Source organism: Tachyglossus aculeatus, chromosome 16, assembly GCF_015852505.1.
Source record: "Tachyglossus aculeatus isolate mTacAcu1 chromosome 16, mTacAcu1.pri, whole genome shotgun sequence".
In the NCBI taxonomy this organism is placed as follows: Eukaryota; Metazoa; Chordata; class Mammalia; order Monotremata; family Tachyglossidae; genus Tachyglossus; species Tachyglossus aculeatus.
The window spans coordinates 41,636,900-41,657,258 of NC_052081.1; the positions used below are offsets into that span (position 1 = coordinate 41,636,900).

The 20,359-nt window shown below is 47.9% G+C and overlaps 1 protein-coding gene across 4 annotated transcripts in view; it reads right to left on the bottom strand.

Annotated features, from left to right (window-relative positions):
- Positions 1-19,132, bottom strand: part of THRAP3 (thyroid hormone receptor associated protein 3) — a 65,642-nt gene extending 46,510 nt beyond the window's left edge. For all 4 annotated transcript variants that reach the window (XM_038758380.1, XM_038758382.1, XM_038758378.1 and 1 more), the window contains exons 1-2: positions 19,050-19,132; positions 12,651-12,711 (exon numbers count right to left, since the gene is read on the bottom strand). The gene's annotated coding sequence lies outside the window, so the exon portion shown is untranslated. The remainder of the gene's footprint in view (positions 1-12,650; positions 12,712-19,049) is intronic.
- Positions 19,133-20,359: the final 1,227 nt, after the last annotated feature.

Sequence of the window (20,359 nt, forward strand, 5' to 3'; positions counted from 1 at the left end):
TTGTAATAATAATAATGATGGCATTTGTTAAGCGCCATGTGCCAAACACTGTTCTAAGCACTGGCCTTGTATTCATTCATTCAATCACATTTATTGAGCACTTACTGTGTATGTTTTAAGCGCTTACCAGAGTACGATACAACAAGCAGACACATTCCTTGCCTACGAGCTTACAGTCTACAGCTTAGTCTCCTTGTACCTACCCCAGCGCTTAGAGCAAACAGTGTTTCACACATAGTGACTAACGAGTACCATAAAGCAAACAGATCATCAGCGTAGGACTGCCCAGCACCTAGTTATCCAAACCGCTGAGCACTGCTTCCTTTGACAAACGATGAGACAGCCTTCCGCACAAAACTGATGAGGAACAGCCTTGAGCGGGGCCTCTGGATCCAATCCAAAAGGCCTTGCCATGGAAAAGATCTATTTTGCTCTGCTTGCTTCTGGATGTTATAGGGGAAAGAGCTCCCCAAACAACTGGGCCAGAGAAGCAGGAATGAAGTAATAGGAGGAATAGTTTCCCCTGCGATTTCACATTTTTAAACTGACCGGCTGGCTTTTTTGTCCAACAGGCCAATGTTGCCGGACCCGGTGGGGTGGCGGGTGTCTGGACCGCCAGAGGAAAACGATCCTCTTTAAAGCACAGCTGGTATCGCACAAATATAACATATACAGGTATACCAGTTGTCACAGAAACGGTCCCAGATACTAGAGCAAACTTGCCCTTCCTGCTCAGAGCAGACAAGATGTGGAGCACACACATGCTCCAATGAGAACAGCACACAAGGTCCTACCACATACCAGTGGCTTGTCAGGGCTTGATACGTTCCAGCTGAAACACCGAAGACTTAAATCTGCTTCTGATGGCCCCATGGAAAGAGCACGGGCCTGAAAGTCAGAGGGCCTGGGTTCTAATCCTGCTCATTCATTCAATCGTATTTACTGAGCGCTTACTATGTGCAGAGCACTGGACTAAGCGCTTGGGAAGTACAAGTTGGCAACATATAGAGATGGCCCCTACCCAACAACAGGCTCACAGTCTAGAAGGGGGAGACAGACAACAAAACAAGACATGTCCCAGGTCTGCTGCTTGCTTGCTGTGTGACCTTGGGCAAGTCACGACTCTCTGTGCCTCGGTTTCTTCATCTGAAAAATGGGAATTCCCTTCTACTTAGACTGTGGGCCTCATGCGGGACCAGGGACATGTCTGATGTGATCTTGTAGCTACCCCAGCGCTTAGTATAATGTTTGGCACATAAGCCCTTAACAAATACCACAATTATCATCACTCTTCATCTTATTACTATAATTATTATTTTCCTGCTTTCAACGCTAACCCAACCTCACTAAAAGTAAAATACTAAACCAATGCCACATTATAGCCAATGTTCTGGTGTCATAAACTAGAATTAGGAAGAGTGGAACAAGCCACACCTTGATGCCCAAGGAGCAGAGCATACTCAAAGCGGAATGATGTAACTTAAAACTGAAAATAATTACATCCATTCAGAGACCCGACTGCCAATGTCATGCTTCCAAAACAAATTTAATAGGCCTAACCATCACTTTCTAGCTGCCAGCCACATCCTGCTGGCTAAATAGATCTGCCTTTCGATGCACTGGCATGGCTTCTTGATCATAGGCATGCCATTAAAACCCTAGTAAGACAACCAAATTCTAAGATCTATGCACCGAAGTCCCCAGGCCTACTGGGTAACCCTTTCAGACAATAAACAGGGCGGAACCTTCTTTAAAAGTTTTCCTTCTCCCTGATCAACAACATCCAAATCTCCTGCTGTCTGTCCACTTCTGCACCTGACCTGCAGCGAAGACTTTATGCTGCACACTGCACTTTGAGGTCACACTGTGATTCCAAGAGTGTGCCATTAATGGCAGTCTTTAAACAGCCAGGCCAAAAGGCTTCTGGCTCAGATCTTGTCTGCAGCGAAGCACCTTGAAAATGCCTGCAACCCATGCTCTCTCTCCCTTTTCTTCTTAAAGATGAAGGGTGGCCTTTTTAACGTCCCGGGGTATTCCCTCTCCTCTTCAGCGCTTAGAACAGTGCTTTGCACAGAGTAAGCGCTTAATAAATGCCATTATTATTATTATTAGAATCTTTCATTCTATTCTGATACAATGGCATCTGTTTGAGTTTCAAGCAACCTGGCAATAATGGTAGCAAAAAATGATTTAGCCCATCAAGTTCAGATCCTCCCCACCTAGGGCTTTCAAATAAAATGATTTTGGACCTAATGTGTTTTCTAAAATTTAATCTTCACAAAAGTCAATGGCAGCACATGACAATGGTTGTCTTGGCATACTCTGGTAGGTAGACATCAAATGTGATTCGTGAAACAACAGTGAAGGAGTTGGAATGCTTTGTGGAAGCTGATCATTAAATTTATGTCTTTATTTATGGACAGTGTTCTCGGGGGGATGGTCTGTGTTAAGGACAGCGAATAAGCCCTCTCTAGACTCTAAACTCGATGTGGGCAAGGAATGTCTGTTCATTCATTCATTTATTGAGTGTTTACTGTGTGCAGAGCACTGTACTAAGCGCTTGGGAAGTACTGTATTGTACTCCCAAACACTTAGCACGGTGCTCTGCACAGACTAAGCTCTAGGTGGGGTGGTCCTGAACTCGATGGACAAAAATCATTTTTTGCTATCAATACTGCCAGGTTGCTTCAAACTTACAAACAGACACCAACGTATCAGAATAGAACAAAGGAGTCTACCTCCAGGAGAAGCTTACCAAAGCTTCCTGAATGATTTTTCCTAACTTTGAAAAGCCGCTTCAGTGGCAGATGGGAATTCCCCAAAACCACTAGAGCACTTCTGAGCTCCTCACAATTCTTCTAGACTGTGAGCCCACTGCTGGGCAGGGACCGTCTCTATATGCTGCCAACTTGTACTTCCCAAGCGCTTAGTACAGTGCTCTGCACACAGTAAGCGCTCAATAAATACTATTGAATGAATGAATGAATTCCCCCTGTTACCTCACTATTCCACAGGGATGTTTTTAACAGAGTGGGGATCTTCATACAAGAGGTTGTTTCCTAAGGTTCCCCTCTAAACTGTAAGCCCCCTCTAGAATCTAAGCTCGTTGTGGACAGGGAATGTGTCTACTGTTGTACTGTACTCTCCCATGCACTCAGTACAGTGCTCTGCACAGAGTAACAGCTCAAATATGACTGAACAAAACACTGATGAGGGGCACTGCCTGACTCCAATTAGCCTCTAACCCCACCAAAATTGAGAAAGAAAAGAAAATCACTATTGGGTTAACTGTAAACCTGACTGATTCTGAAAGTATCCCATCACCTGTCAAATTCCTAACTTCCTGATGCGGGTTTTCCTTTCGGGATCAAAAGTTCTCCCCTGAAACCATTGATGAGTTAAGACCCGCCACATTTCCGGCATCAGCAATCCTGCCTTCAACTTCCTGGAAACTATAGTTTCAGATTACATTCAATCTTTCCAGTCACTTGGGCAGACGAGGGCTGGGCCATCAGGCCGGAGCTCGACAATTCCGAGCTCCCCACGGCAGGTGGCAGGAAGGTACTTCGAGAGAAGCAGGGAAAACCGGAGGAACTCCCAGGCCGGCAAAGGAAGTCCAGCAGGCTTCCATCTTTCTTCTGTCCAGCAGGAATCTTGACTGTAGCCCGGCGTGAGGGGTCCCCAGAAGAAGTGGCACCCGCTCAAGAGCAGAGTGAAAGGGGAACCCTCATTCTTCAAACACCAGAGCCTCTGATCTAAGACTCCACTACTGAGATGCAGAGTCACTTCACGGTAACAGCATGGTCTGGGACAGCAGACGATCTAGGTTCTAATCCTGGCTCTGCCGTCTGTCTGCTGTGGGACCTTGGACAAGTCACTTTACTTCTCAAAGTCTCAGTTTCCTCCTCTGAAAGATGGGGATTTAATACCTGTTTTCTCCCTCTTAGAATGTGAGCCCTGTGTGGGTCGGGGACTGCGGCCAATCTGATGAAGTTGGGGCTTGATGCCACAATTATTATTTGAAAATAGGAAAAAACATCACGAAGCAAATGGACATCTTTCAAGAGCAGATGTCACAGCTTTGGAAAAAGGCAGAATTCCAGAAGGAAGAGATTTGGCCTTTTCTCCCAGAAATCAAATGGACAGCCCAAAGTCTAAACTCCGCAAGCTGTGGGCTGACTAAGTCTCTGGTCAACAGCGAGAGACTGCCAGGAATATTTTAAGCATTTAATACCCCTATGTCTCACTCAAAAATGGCAACCAATAATAATAATAATGATGGCATTTGTTAAGTGCTCACTGTGCAAAGAACTGTTCTAAGCACTGGGGGGGATACAAGGTGATCAGGTTGTCCCACGTGGGGCTCACAGTCGGAATCCCCATTTTACAGATGAGGTAACAGGCTCAGAAAGTGACTTGCCCAAGGTCACACAGCAGACATGTGGTGGAGCCGGCATTCGAACCCATGACCTCTGACTCCAAAGCCCATGCTCTTTCCACTGAGCCACAAACCAATCTAGTGATACCCTACTCCCAAACTGATAGTTTTTTGACAAGCTTTTTGGTTTATTTTTTAATGGTTCTGCTAATAATGATGGTATTTGTTAAGCGCTATGTGCCAGGCATTGTACTAAGCACTGGGATGGATACAATACGATCAGGTCAGACAGTCCCTGTCACAGTCTTAATCCCTATTTTACAGATGAGATAAATACAAAAGTGAAGTGACTTGCCCAAGGTCATACAGCAGACAAGTGGCAGAGCCTGAATTAGAACCCAGATCCTCCAACTCCCAGTCCCTTGCTCTATCCACCAGGCCATACTGATCTTAAGGTTAACAGTTCTTCCTCGAGGGAAACCCACCCACAACCCTCCCCAACAACTCCATCGCCTTCTCAAGAACATGATGGACCCCCCACAATACCACCAAGCGCCCGCTTGCCAAGGCATATCCTTGCAAACTCAGCTTTACCCACATGGTTTGTGAGGCACAGCATTATCGATCAAAATGACACAGAAGGAATCTTAACATTCCCTCACCTGCCCAAATCCCCAAACCTCTGGTGCTTCCTCAGTTTAGGGAGAAAGGGTGGGAAAATGAGTGCCCTTACTGGCAATATGAGAATGAAACCTCCTGGCCAAGAACTGACACTAACAAGGACGAAAAAAGTGGCCCTCAAAAGTCACTGGCTACAGATTCAGTTACCTAGTTCGGTGCCTACAGGGGCATTGCCCGCTTTGGAGGGAACAGACTGGCTAGCTTAAAGGCCTTCAAAGACCAAGACCAGTCTGCCAGTGCCAAGCTCTACGGGACCTGGAGTCCCTCTAAAAGGACTGACTGCATTTGATTTGCCCGGCTGCCATCTTGCCTCCTGACCCTTTTCCTCACATTTGTGATCAGACTGCAGGGACACAGTGATCCCATTACGGGCTCCAAGGGAGAACCCCTCGCTCCTCCTTTCCGTGGCGATGCCAGGGAGTTACTTGAGCAGGCTATGCACGGGCCAGGGCTATGTCTGACTGGGTGAGTCAGGCCTGAGGTGTTCCATGAGAGAAAGGAGGTGGAGGGGGGAGAGGAGGAGGGGAAGAGGGAAGTCACTAACAAGTCACTGTTTTGCTACAACTGTTCTAACTTGCTGCCTCGTGACTTCCTCTTAGCCTCCCTCAGGGTCTCACCATACCTAGCTCTTCATGACCCTCATGACACTGCTACTTAATGGGAAGAGATAGATTAGGGAAGAGATAGATTAGGCCTTCTACAGCCCAAAGCCACTTGTCTGCTGTGTGACCTTGGGCAAGGCACTCCACTTCCCTGTGCCTCAGTTCCCGCATCTGTAAAATGGGGATTAAGACTGTGAGCTCCACATGGGACAGGGGCTGTGTCCAACCATATTGGCTTGTATCTACCCCAGTGCTTAGTATAGTGCCAGGTTCATAATAAGCACTTAAATACCATTTTGTACAAAAAGTGCAAGGCCCTACAATCAAATGGTAAACTGGTCCGAATCTTGATCAAAGATACCCACCTTAGGAGAATTCTGATGGGGAGGAGTCAAATGGCCTTCCTACTACGGGCCCTCAGGAGGGCCCACAGCAGGGTGGGCCCGACGCAGCTCAGTGAAATTCCCAACGTGCCCTGTTGCCAACCACCGAGGCTGGAAAGGAAGGGCCACTATGCATCATCTGTTCTATCTAACCCAAAGGGGGAATACCAGAGTGCCACACATCAGCTTGTAAATTAGGAACTGAAAGGGGGTAACAGAAACCTTAAACCACAGAGAGGCAAGGGTAACGAAATGGGAACCGGAGACCTGAGATACCTGAAGGGTCCCTGGCAACCAGAGTTGGAGTGCCGGGAGGAAAGCTGACTCCCGCTTTAGTCCCAAAGCCCCAAAATTCACAGCAATCAATCAATCAATCAATCGTATTTATTGAGTGCTTACTGTGTGCAGAGCACTGTACTAAGCGCTTGGGAAGTACAAGTTGGCAACATATAGAGACAGTTCCTACCCAACAGTGGGCTCACAGTCTAGAAGGGGGAGACAGAGAACAAAACCAAACATATTAACAAAATAAAATGAATAGAATAGATATGTACAAGTAAATAAATAAATAGAGTAATAAATATGTACAAGCACAGCACCAGGGGAACGGGCTATAACTGGATAAGACAGGAAGAAGAAGGAGACTGACTGCTTGGCATACAATGGCAGCAGTAAGCATAAATGGTGGCCATCCCTCCCACCCCGACTTCCTCAGAGGCCCTCCTGGGAAAACTGTGACGGTCTCTGGTTATGCCGGAGCAATGCTGGACTCCTGAGGCGAGTGCCCAAGGAAGTGTCTCAGCATCACAAGCAGCCTGACCAAAATGATAATAATAATAATAATAATAACTGAGGTATTTAAGTGCCTGCTCCGTGCCAGGCACTGTATGAGCAAAGTGGGCTAGACAAAGTCCCTGTTCCACATGGGACTCAGTTTCAATCCCCATTTTACAGATGAGGGAACTGAGGGCCAGAGAAGTTAAGTGACTTGCCCAAAGTCATACAGCAGACAAGTGGCAGTCGGGATTAGAACCCAGGTCTTTCTGATTCCCAGGCCTAAGCTCTACCCATCAGGCCACGCTACTCTTAGCTATGCAAGGGCTAGCCCCAGTCCTACCATTACCTCAGAGACGGCAGGCCCATGTGGTGAAGAGCCATGGGGAAGATCAATCAATCAATCAATGGTATTTATTGAGCACCTTCTGTGTGCAAAGCACTGTACCGAGCACTTGGGAGAGTACAACAGAGTTGGACTGGCACTCTTGGCCCCTGCCCTCACTTTGCCCATTTCAGGCACTTCACTTCCAATCAATCAATGGCACTGACTGAGTGCTTACTGTGTGCACAGTACTAAGTGCTTCGGAAGTACAACTCAACAGAGTTAGTAGAGACAATCCTTGCCCATAAGGAGCTTACAGTCTAGAGGGGAAAGACCAGCATTTAAATATCTTAGATGGCAGCGTATAAGGACAAGCACATAAGTACTGGGGTGGGGTGAGTATGAAAGTCCTTAAGAGAGACCCACCCAAGAACACAGGTGAGGCAGAGGGAAGGGCTAATAGGCTGGGAAGATGAAGGCTTATTATTAGTAGTAGTAGTATTATTAGTATTATTATCCCTCTCCTTAGACAGGGAGCACTGCCTTCCAAGAAGGGCAGAATGTGCTCAACCACTGTAGGGTTCTTGTCAATCAGTGGTATTTATTTTTATTATTAATTATTACCATACCATACCATAATAAAGTTCTGCAATTACTAAACTGCTAACCCACTAAGGTTTCAAATGAAACCCACACTCCGACGCAACATAACCCTCTGAATACTGCATTTTGGAGAATCCAAGTGACATGGGGAGGGTCCAGGATTAAACATGATCATTCAGAGGCTAAAGCAAAGTCAAAATTCCTTCGGAAATCAGCTTCCCAATATACCCACCTTGCTGTCCACCACCTTAAGCAGCTGGACTTCATGAGGAAAGGACGTTGTTGTCTTTGATGATGCTAAGCATTCCACACTGATGGGAATTAGGAGGAAAAACACACACATTCCGGGTCACGAATTTTGCCACGGCTCCCTTGGCTTCTTGGGCTGCGGGGCACTGGCAACTTGGATCCATTTGGACTTGCCACCACATTTCTTAAGTCCATATGGCCCCACTGACACACGTGCAGCACAATTACAATAAACTGAGGCAACTGTCCTTGCAAAAAGCATTGTATATGCACACATCCTGACACCCCGACCCAGGGGGAAGCCCTGGGTCCTTGGGTTCCAACCAGAACCAGGTGTGGATGCCGAACTTTGGCCTGTGCAAAGCTTTTCACCTTGCCTACTGTCAGGGAGATTTTAATCAGGGGTAGGGGCAGGGGAAGAGATAGGAAGATCTATTGGGCAGCAGGGAGATGGTCAAGTCAAGGGAGAGCACAAGGACGGGAGAAACACATAAAAGGCAAGGAAGCCGCTGCGGCTGTCGGTAGAAGGGGACAGAAGAGGTGATCGAAAACAAACAAGATACGTTAGGTCACAAAACTATCTCAAGCCCAAGCAGCAAATATTCCAGCACAGGGCAAGAAGCATGGGCAAACACAGCCAAAAAGCCCGGGCTGCCCGGCACCGACTGAGCTGCCATGGCCTCAGTCACCATTCGGAGGCCTGGGTTTCTCTTTCCTAAGATGCAGTACGTCGTACATTCAAGGTCCCGCTTCTACAGCATTGCTCCTCTTCCCATTTTCTCCCTTGGTTCCTTGCCCCTCCCATTCCTTTCTTCCAAGGGTCCCTTTGTCTCCTCCTACTTGCTGCCGCGCAGCTGTTTTCCAGGCACAGAGCAGCTGCCGGCTTCCCGCCCCAGTACCCTCCCATGGTGACGCTCCCCCAGTGCTGCTGTCGGGGCAAGTTGAGTCCCCCCAACCCTTTGGGCACGGTGTTCTCTCCCTAATCATGTTTGCTTTATCTGCATCAAACTGGCTTGCTCCCCGTGGCAGGGACCCCCATCTGCTGTGTCTACCCTCAACCACCGTGTGAAGGCAAGCGAGCTGACCTTAGGCTCTGAGCACAGGGCTGGAGGCCGGGACCTTTCCGATTTACACCTAGCTGTGCGTCGCCTCAGCTGGCCTCGGCCAAGTCTCTTACCACCCTCCTTGCCTGCTTCCTCACCAAGTCACTCTGGCGCGGACTAATGACTTCGTCATCAGAGAGGGCTGGGAAAATGGGGCAGCTATGACAGGAGCATGGGAGCATTTCTTGGGAAAACTCTACCCACTTCAAGCTCTCCAGGTTGTGCACGTGGTGGAAGCTGCTGATTAAGACCCGGGGCACCCCCATTTCCTCTTTGACCTGGAAGGCAGGGAGAACGATCAGATACTCAGAATGATCTGACTCCCCTTTTTTTTGATGGTATATGAACGTTCACAAAGTGCCAGGCACTGTACGAAGCATTGGGGTAGATGCAAGATAATCAGGATGGACAGAGTCCCTTATCCCACATAGGACTCACGGTCTTAATCCCCATGTTGCAGATGAGAACTGAGGCACAGAGGAAGCCAAGTGACTGGCTCAAGGTCACACAGCACCTAAATGGCAGAGCCGGGATTAGAACTCAAGTCCTCTGACTCCCTTTCCGCTTAGCCATGCTGTTTCTTTTTTTTCCTCCCTAACCCATGATTCTTTTTGATGAATGCTGTGAAGGTTGCTCCCCTGAGGATGCCTCCCCCTTCCTGCGCCCATTCCAGAGCTCAGGGCTCCTGAAACTGTTACCTGGACAGAGAGAGCATGAGAGACAGAGAAAGGAAGGAAGGAGGGAGGGAGAGGAGGATGAGGCAGCAGCACCATGCAAGTTCTCACTGCGATTCGTGGAAATCTGACTAAACTACAGGGGTCTCTCATTTGTATAAATAACGTCATCTTCTCCGACTCTACAGCCTGGGTCAGACAGGAAGTGGAAGCAATCAGGTCTGGAGGTTCTTAAGCTCATCACAGGCAGAGAATATGTCTGCTAATTCAGTCATTCATTCCATCGTATTTATTGAGCGCTTATTGTGTGCAGAGCACTGTACTCTAATTGCTAATTCTGTTGTATTGTACTCTCCCAAACACTTAATACAGCGCTCTGCATATAGTAAGCATTCCATGAATACTATTGATTGACTGGAAAGAACACTGCTTGATCCATAGCCCTTAAAGAGAGTAATTTCCTCTCCTCTTGCAGCCTTAGGTTTAGGGTTTTACTCCAAGCAGGCCAGGAGCCCAGGCCCAAGCTTCTACAAAAAGAAGCGGAACAGTTCACAGGGAATGGATTTATCAATCGCCCAAACGAACCCAACAGAACTTTTGAAGGCCATGAAATGGTGAGTCACAGAGCCACACAGATGCACGGAAATGCGAGTCAACAACCATCTTTGGTCTCTCAGCTCCAGGCTTGGGGCCAAACACCTTCGAATTTGATCGTCAGAGCCTGGTCGTGGCTCAGCCCGCTGTTTCGGGAAGCTGGTGAACACATCCCCAGGAACCCCTCGAGGCCATGGGAAAAACCCCAATGAGGGCTTCCCTCCCAGGACTGTCCCACCAGTGAAAATCCCTCTTTAAGACAAGGCCAGCTGCACAAAAGCAGAGCTGTCCATTCCATGTCTAGAGGCCACGCTGTCAGTTCTGCTACTCAACCTGAAGGCTTCCCGCCACCACTTTGCCGCCTCCTCTCCAGACATGATGTTTGCTTCCCCAGGTTTAAAAGAAAGAAGGTGCACGGCCGGAGGCCCTAAAATAGGAGCCCCTTGAGGGACAGGGATGGTGTCTTATTCCCACTTTTTTGCTCTTTTCCAGTGCTCAATATTATGCTCTGCACACAGTAAGCCCTTAAAAAATACCTTTGCTACTTCCAGAATGCTGGTGGCCAAAGATATACAAGCCCTACGCTCTACAGAACAGAAGGCAAACCCTAGATCTATCAGTACATAGGCCCTGGGCATTACTGAAAAGAGCAAGTACTAAGTCAGATTCAGGAAATGAAAGGACCTTGGTTTCTCCTAAGGGGTACCTGTTGGATAGCTAACACCCCCCCTATAAGCACCCAAACTCAAAATCCTCCTGTGGTGCAGTGCCTATACCTGAAATCATGGTTTTAAGGGACTAAAGAACAATTAACAGTACAAAGTGCTTACTATGTGCCAGGCACTGTACTAAGCGCAGGGGCGGGTACAAGTTTATCAGGTTGTACACAGTCCCTGTCCCAAGTGGGGCTCAGTCTCAATCACCATGTTACAGACGAGGTAACTGAGGCACAAAGAAGTGAAGCCACTTGTCCGAAGTCTCAGACCAATCCAATGGTGGAGCCAGGATTAGAACCCATAACCTTCTACCAGGCCTGTTCTCTACTCCCTATGCCATGCTCTTGCAGACAATTACTTCCTTCTTTAGCAAAAATGTGCTTAATCTTTTTGCAGTGTGAGTCAGAGTGCTGCAGTGCAAGAAGTGCTGGAAAACTGGAAATATTTCCCCCAAACAGGAAACAAACTCTTCAACTGTCTGGTGCTACGGACATGAGCACGACCCTCTGGTCAATAGCAATCCAGGAAACTATTCTCAGGACAACTGCCCCAGGCCCCAGATTTCTGGGAAAATGCCACACTAGGCAAGGAGGGAGACAGAAGTGGATACTACCCAAGCCCCCAATGTCCCCATGCTCTCTGTTCTTCCGTATCTCAGCAGTTCTTGGGATGACTGCTTTCCAGGAGGGGAAGGGTCCTTATAGCCCCAAGGCCTGGACTCTTCCCAATTCCACTAGGTGTGAGTTTGGGGAGGTGGGGGAGCGGAAGTACCAGATTCTCTTATTCCCACTTTTTTGCTCTTTCCCAGTGCTCAGTATTATGCTGAGCTTCATGGCCATAATAGAGACAGCCCCGTGTCCCACTCCCCATGGAGCCCCAATTTTCTTTAGACAAGGAGTACAAGAAGGGCACCAAGGAATCAAGTTCCCTGCTGCTCAAAGGACATTGGGAGGGACCACCAGCTCTACTCTAAGTCCTGTAATGTCAAATGGGGAGTGAGTTCCTGCACTTTCCAGTCTCCCTCTTCCAGCTCCAGACTAGTTGCCCCCAGCTCCAGTCCCACCCCCACCCTTTGGAACAGCCCTGAACTGCCTTCTACTCTCCCAGGAAGCTACGGGGAAATTTTCTCTCTAAAACATGGGGCGGCAGGACATAGACAATTCCATGTGACACAGGTTCACATGAGTTTAATGAAGAAAATTATCCCTGGATGCACTACTAAAATTAACCTCCGTAAATGAAAACCCAAGTCATCTTCACCAATGTGCCACATCTTTTTAGTGGCCCTAAAATTATATCCTAAGAATCACTTCTTCCCCCTCATTGTCTCTGGCCCAGTGCAAACGAAAATATCAGCAGAGGAATAGTGGGATGATTTTTTTTTTTTTACCATACTAACTTTTCAGCACAGTGGGTTACTCTCCCATCATTCATTCATTACAAATATTTCTTCTGGAAGACCAGGGTGGGCTGGTTCGTACAGATCAGTGAGCACTGGCTGAGTAAGAGTGAGCAGGGACAGATGCAAGAGAGGGAGAAATTATTTTCTGTTGCTATTCAGACTGTACCTGGTTTACGAATCGATGACTTCAGTCGCCAAAGCAGTTGATTCAGTGCCTTTCACTGGTGCTAATTTTAATTTAAAATGGGGAGACAAAAAAAATTATAGTTTTTATTTTTTTTTAATAGAGGAAGAAAAGGCATGCATTAGCAGAATTCAGGTAGTGGAATTTTAAAACACAAAGACTCTCAAGACTGCAGAGTTGTCCCTGGGTCTGAGGACACATGTCGCTTATTCCCAATCTGATCCACTAGAACACATGCTCACCTGCCCCACCATGGACTTGTTGGGGGCAGCAGCCGTTTTGGCTCTTGACAAAAAGAGCAGGTCTGAACACAGACAGTGCTCAAGAAGTCACGCTTTCGGAGAATAGTACCAGGACAAATATGTCGTATAGCTGCTTCAGGCAAGCGGACACCAGGCGTGCTTGAGAAATATGAAACAGTGGGACACAACATGCCTGCCTTTCCCTTTTGGATTCACCCCCGCAGAAAGTTCCTTTTTACTCCTCTCAGGACCCTATAAATGCTCTCCCATGCCCTCATTTCCACCCCCACCTCCTTCTGCAGCCTGCTTCTTCCACATCCTTAGAGGTTTTTCCTTCCCCGCAATTATAATCTAAATCCCCTCCCACCTCCCTACACACAGGACACTGCATTCTTACTGATGCCTTCCAATTTTCAGATGCCAGTGCTGGCTGCCAGCTACTCTGGCCTGCCCAGTCTCCACACTTCAGTGGAGAGTGAGGGTGCAGAGAAGATGCTGGGGGAGGGGGGATACTAAAAGGCTTTCTGATCTGAAATGTCTTATGCGGGAGACCGTTTTCAGCTGTAATAATAATTGTGGTATTTGTTGGGCGCTTACTATGCTCGGTTGTGGGCAAAGAATGTGTCTGTTTATTGTACTCCCCCAAGCACTTAGTAATAATAATAATAATGATGGCATTTATTAAGCGTTCACTATGTGCAAAACACTGTTCTAAGCACTGAGGAGGTTACAAGGAGATCAGGTTGTCCCACCGGGGGCTCACAGTCTTAATCCCCATTTTACAGATGAGGGAACTGAGGCCCAGAGAAGTGAAGTGACTTGCCCAAAGTCACACAGCTGACAATTGGCAGAGTCGGGATTCGAACCCATGACCCCTGACTCCAAAGCCCGGGCTCTTTCCACTGAGCCACGCTGCCGTGCTCTGTGCACAATACGTGCTCAATAAACACGACTATGTGCCAAGCTCTGTGCTAAACTCTGGGAGTACACACGATTTGATCAGTCTCTGCCCAACATGGGTGCTCCTAATCTAAGCAGCGTGGCTTAGTGAAAAGAACCCGGGCTTGGGGGTCAAGAGGTCATGGGTTCTCATCCCGCCTCTTCCACTTCTCAGCTGTCAATCAATCCGTATTTATTGAGCGCTTACCGTGTGCAGAGCACTGTACTAAGCGCTTGGGAAGTACAAGTTGGCAACATATAGAGACAGTCCCTACCCAACAGTGGGCTCACAGTCTAAAAGGGGGAGACAGAGAACAAAACCAAACATACTAACAAAATAAAATAAATATAATAGATATGTACAAGTAAAATAAATAAATAGAGTAATAAATATGTACAAACATATATACATATATACAGGTGCTGTGGGAAAGGGAAGGAGGTAAGATGAGGGGGATGGAGAAGACGAGGGGGAGAGGAAGGAAGGGGCTCCGTCTGGGAAGGCCTCCTGGAGGAGGTGAGCTCTCAGTAGGGCCTTGAAGCTGTGTGACTCTGGGCCTCAGTGACCTCATCCGTAAAGTGGGGATGAAGCCCGTGAGCCCCACGTGGGACAACCTGGTTACCCTGCATCTACCCCCGTGCTTAGAACGGTGCTGGGCACATAGCAAGCGCTTAACAAATACCATCATTATTTTAGTTAGCATTTGATCCCCTTTTACGGATGAGGAAACTGAGGCCCCAAGAGTTAAATGACTTGCCCAAGGTCAGACGGGAAGCCGGGGGCAGGGCCGGGACTCTTGCTATGGGCTCTGCAGCACCTAGATCCAGGGGTTAGTCACCACGTTGGGGAGAAGGGGGCCTGAGGCTGGGGTTTTTTCGGGGAGAGGGGGGCGGTGGCCGAGGCGCTGACTGGAGGGAATCGGGGCGGGGATGAACGTGGGCCACGGTGGGGCTGACACGGGGCGGGGGGTATTGGGGGGCTATCTTCGCAGGCCAACGGGGCTAGAGGAGACAATCGATAGTGAGAAGCAGCGTGGCTCAGTGGAAAGAGTGCGGGCTTTGGAGTCAGAGGTCGTGGGTTCAAATCCCGGCTCCGCCACATGTCTGCTGTGTGACCTTGGGCAAGTCACTTCACTTCTCTGAGCCTCAGTTACCTCATCTGTAAAATGGGGATTAAGACTGTGAGCCCCACATGGGACAACCTGATCACTTTGTATCCCCCCAAGCGCTTATAACAGTGCTTTGCACATAGTAAGCGCTTAACAAATGCCAACATTATTATTATTATTATAGTGTGTCGTGTGCCCCCCCCCCCCCCCCCCACCACCTTGTTCCCCGCTGAGGGGGGGGTGATAACCACATAGTGGTTTAGCGCAAAAAGCCCGGGTTTGAGAGTCAAAAGTCTTGGGTTCTAATCCCGGCTCCACCACTTGACTGCTGGGTGACTTTGGGCAAGCCATTTAACTTCTCTCGGCCTGTTACCTCATCTGTAAAATGGGGATGAAGACTGTGAGCCCCACGTGGGACAACCTGATGACCTTGGATCCACCCCAGCGCTTAGCACATAGTAAGCGCTTAACAAATACCATCATTATTATTAGCGTGTCTGTGCCTCAGCTACTTTATCTGTAAAATGGGGATGAAGCCTGTGAGCCCCACGTGGGACAACCTGATGACCTTGGATCTACCCCAGCGCTTTAGCACATAGTAAGCGCTTAAATACCATCATTATTATTAACGTGTCTGTGCCTCAGCTACCTCATCTGTAAAATGGGGATGAAGCCTGTGAACCCCATGCGGGACAACCTGATAACCTTGGATCTACCCCAGTGCTTAGCCCATAGTAAGAGCTTAACAAATACCAACATTATTATTAACGTGTCTGTGCCTCAGCTACCTCATCTGTAAAATGGGGATGAAGCCTGTGAGCCCCATGTGGGACAAGCTGATAACCTTGTATCTACCCCTGCGCTTAGCACATAGCAAACACTTAACAAATACCACCATTATTATTAACGTCTCTGTGCCTCGGTTTCCTCATCTGTAAACTGGGTACGAAGCCTGTGAGCCCCAAGCGGGACAACCGGATAACCTTAAAACAGTGCTTTGCGCATAGTAAGCGCATAATAAATGCTATTATTATGAGTATTAACGCCTCTGTGCCTCGGTTCCCCCATTTGTAAAATGGGGATGAAGCCTGTGAGCCCCATGTGGGACAACCGGATAATCTCAGACTAGTGCTTTGCTCATAGTAAGCGCTTAATAAATACCACCATTAATATTATTATTATTGTACCTACCCCAGCGCTTAACACATAGTAAGCGCTTAACAAATACAATCATTATTATTAACATCTCTGTGCCTCGGTTCCCTCATCTGTAAAAGGGGGATGAAACCTGTGAGCGCCATGCGGAACAACCTGATAAACTTACAACAGTGCTTTGCCCATAGTAAGCACTTAATAAATGCTATTATTATTATTGTACCTACCCCAGCGCTTAGCATACAGCAAGTGCTTAATACCATCATTATTATTAACGTCTCTGCGCCTCGGTTCCCTCACCTGTAAAATGGGGAGGAAGGTGGGAACCCCAAGCGGGACAACTGGATAACCTTAGAACAGTGCCTTGCCCATAGGAAGCGCTTAATAAATGCTATTATTGTATCTACACCAGCGCTTAGCACATAGCAAGCACTTAACAAACACCATCATGATTATTAACGTCCCTGTGCCTCATCTGTATAATGGGGAGGAAGCCTGGGAACCCCAAGCGGGACAACTGGATAACCTTAGAACAGTGCCTTGCCTATAGGAAGCGCTTAATAAATGCTACTATTGTATCTACACCAGCGCCTAGCACATAGCAAGCGCTTAACAAGCACCATCATGATTATTAACGTCCCTCTGCCTCATCTGTAAAATGGGGAGGAAGCCTGGGAGCCCCAAGCGGGACAACTGGATCATCATCATCATCATCATCAATCGTATCTACTGAGCGCTTACTGTGTGCAGAGCACTGCACTAAGCGCTTGGGATGTACAAGTTGGCAACATATAGAGACAGTCCCTACCCAACAGTGGGCTCACAGTCTAAAAGGGGGAGACAGAGAACAAAACCAAACATACTAACAAAATAAATAGAATAGATATGTACAAGTAAAATAAATAAATAAGTAAAATAAATAAATAGATAATAAATAAATGGATAACCTTAAAACAGTGCTTTGCCCATAGTAAGCGCTTAATAAATGTTATTATTGCACCTACACCAGCGCTTAGCACATAGCAAGCGCTTAACAAGCACCATCATGATTATTAACGTCCCTGGACCTCATCTGTAAAATGGGGAGGAAGCCTGGGAGCCCCAAGCGGGACAACTGGATACCCTTAAAACAGTGCTTTGCCCATAATAAGCGCTTAATAAATGCTACTATTGTATCTACAAGCGCTTAATAAATGCTATTATTGTATCTACACCAGCGCTTAGCACATAGCAAGCGCTTAACAAGCACCATCGTGATTATTAACGTCCCTGGGCCTCATCTGTAAAATGGGGAGGAAGCCTGGGAGCCCCAAGCGGGACAACTGGATAACCTTAAAACAGTGCATTTGCCCATAGTAAGCGCTTAATAAATGCTATTATTGTATCTACACCAGCGCTCGGCACATAGCAAGCGCTTAATAAACAGCATCATGATTATTAACGTCCCTGGGCCTCATCTGTAAAATGGGGAGGAAGCCTGGGAGCCCCAAGCGGGACAACTGGATACCCTTAGAACAGTGCCTTGCCCATAGTAAGCGCTTAATAAATGCTACTATTGTATCTACACAAGCGCTTAGCACATAGCAAGCGCTTAACGATGAATGAATTAACAAGCACCATCATGATTATTAGCGTCTCCGTGCCTCATCCGTAAAATGGGGAGGAAGCCTGGGAATCCCAAGCGGGACAACTGGATAACCTTAAAACAGCGCTTTGCCCACTGGAAGCGCTTAATAAATGCTATTATTGTATCTACACCAGCGCCTAGCACATAGCAAGCGCTTAACAAGCACCATCGTGATTACTAACGTCCCTGGGCCTCATCTGTAAAATGGGGAGGAGGCCTGGGAGCCCCAAGCGGGACAACTGGATACCCTTAGAACAGTGCCTTGCCCATAGTAAGCGCTTAATAAATGATATTATTGTATCTACACAAGCGCTTAGCACATAGCAAGCGCTTAACGATGAATGAATTAACAAGCACCATCATGATTATTAACGTCTCCGTGCCTCATCTGTAAAATGGGGAGGAAGCCTGGGTAACCTAAAAACAGTGCTTTGCCCATAATAAGCGCTTAATAAATGCTATTGTATCTACAAGCGCTTAGTAAATGCTATTACTGTATCTACACCAGCGCCTAACACATAGCAAGCGCTTAACAAGCACCATCGTGATTATTAACGTCCCTGGGCCTCATCTGTAAAATAGGGCTGAAGCCTGTGAGCCCCAAGCGGGACAACTGGATAACCTTAGAACAGTGCCTTGCCTATAGGAAGCGCTTAATAAATGCTACTATTGTATCTACACCAGCGCTTAGCACATAGCAAGCGCTTAACGATGAATGAATTAACAAGCACCATCATGATTATTAACGTCTCCGTGCCTCATCTGTAAAATGGGGAGGAAGCCTGGGTAACCTAAAAACAGTGCTTTGCCCATAATAAGCGCTTAATAAATGCTATTGTATCTACAAGCGCTTAGTAAATGATATTATTGTATCTACACCAGCGCCTAGCACATAGCAAGCGCTTAACAAGCCCCATCGTGATTACTAACGTCCCTGGGCCTCATCTGTAAAATGGGGAGGAGGCCTGGGAGCGCCATGCGGGACAAGCGGATGACCTTGCATCCCCCTCCGCGGCGCTTACAACAGTGCTTGGCACATAGTAAGCGCTTCCCAACTACCGCCAGGATTATTGTAAGCCTGAGGAGGGCCGGGCCGGCGTCGTTGCGGCCTGCTGAGGGGAGGGGACGGGGGCGGGAAAGGCGTCGGGGTCGGGTAGGCCGCAGGCCCGAGGAGCGGCCCCGGGGGCGGGAAGGGGGCAATAAATAATCAATAAATACGATTGATGAAGATGAGGGAGCCCGGGACCCCCTCCCCGGACGGAGAAGATGGCGCTGAGCCCCCCCCCCTCCGCTCCCCCGCCTCACTCACCGAAGCCCTCGGCCGACACGACGGCAGCCACCTCGCAACGGCGAAACCGGGCCCGACCTCGCCAGCGCCTCAGCCTCCCCCCCCCTCCCTCCGACGTCCGCCACCGCCCCGCTCCCTGCTGGGACGTGTAGTCCGGGCACCGCCCCGCGACGGCCGGCCAGGCGAGGGGCGGAACTACAAGTCCCAGAAGCCCCCGCGGCCACCGCGGCCGCCGTTGGCGTCACGAGCTTGGCGGGCGTTGGTCACGTGGGCCGCCCGCTCGCGAAGCGGGGGAAGGAAGGTGGTGGGGGGGGCTGGGAGGAAAGGAAGGGCCTGAGGGGCCGAGGGAGCTGGGCCTGAGGGGTGAATTTCCACTGCTCCCAAGAAAAGGGGAAAATAAATGGAAAATCTCCCAAGAAAAGGGGAAAATAAATGGAAAATCCTCTGTAGGGAATAAAACTCTATAGTATGGGGGCAAGCTTCCGGTAGGGAGGACGTATCCCCTCTTAGACGTGAGGTTAGGCGTAGGCCTCAGGGAGGATCATCATGATGATGATGATGGCATTTATTAATCAATCAATCAATCAATCGTATTTATTGAGCGCTTACTATGTGCAGAGCACTGTACTAAGCGCTTGGGAAGTACAAATTGGCAACACATAGAGACAGTCCCTACCCAACAGTGGGTTCACAGTCTAAAAGGGGGAGACAGAGAACAGAACCAAACATACCAACAAAATAAAATAAATAGGATAGAAATGTACAAGTAAAATAAATAAATAAATAAATAAATAGAGTAATAAATATGTACAACCATATATACATATATACATTAAGCGCTTACTATGTGCAAAGCGCTGTTCTAAGAGCTGGGGAGGTTACAAGGTAATCAGATTGTCCCATGGGGGGCTCACAGTCTTCATCCCCATTTTACAGATGAGGGAACTGAGGCCCAGAGAAGTGAAGTGACTTGCCCAAGGTCACACAGCTGACAATGGGCGGTGCTGAGATTTGAACCCATGACCTCTGACTCCAAAGCCCAGGCTCTTTTCCACTGAGCCACGCTGCTTCTCTCATCATCATCATCAATCGTATTTATTGAGCGCTTACTGTGTGCAGAGCACTGTACTAAGCGCTTGGGAAGTACAAATTGGCAACATATAGAGACAGTCCCTACCCAACAGTGGGCTCACAGTCTAAAAGGGGGAGACAGGGAACAAAACCAAACATACTAACAAAATAAATAGAATAGATATGTACAAATAAAATAAGTAAATAAATAAATAGAGTAATAAATATGTACAAACATATATACATATATACAGGTGCTG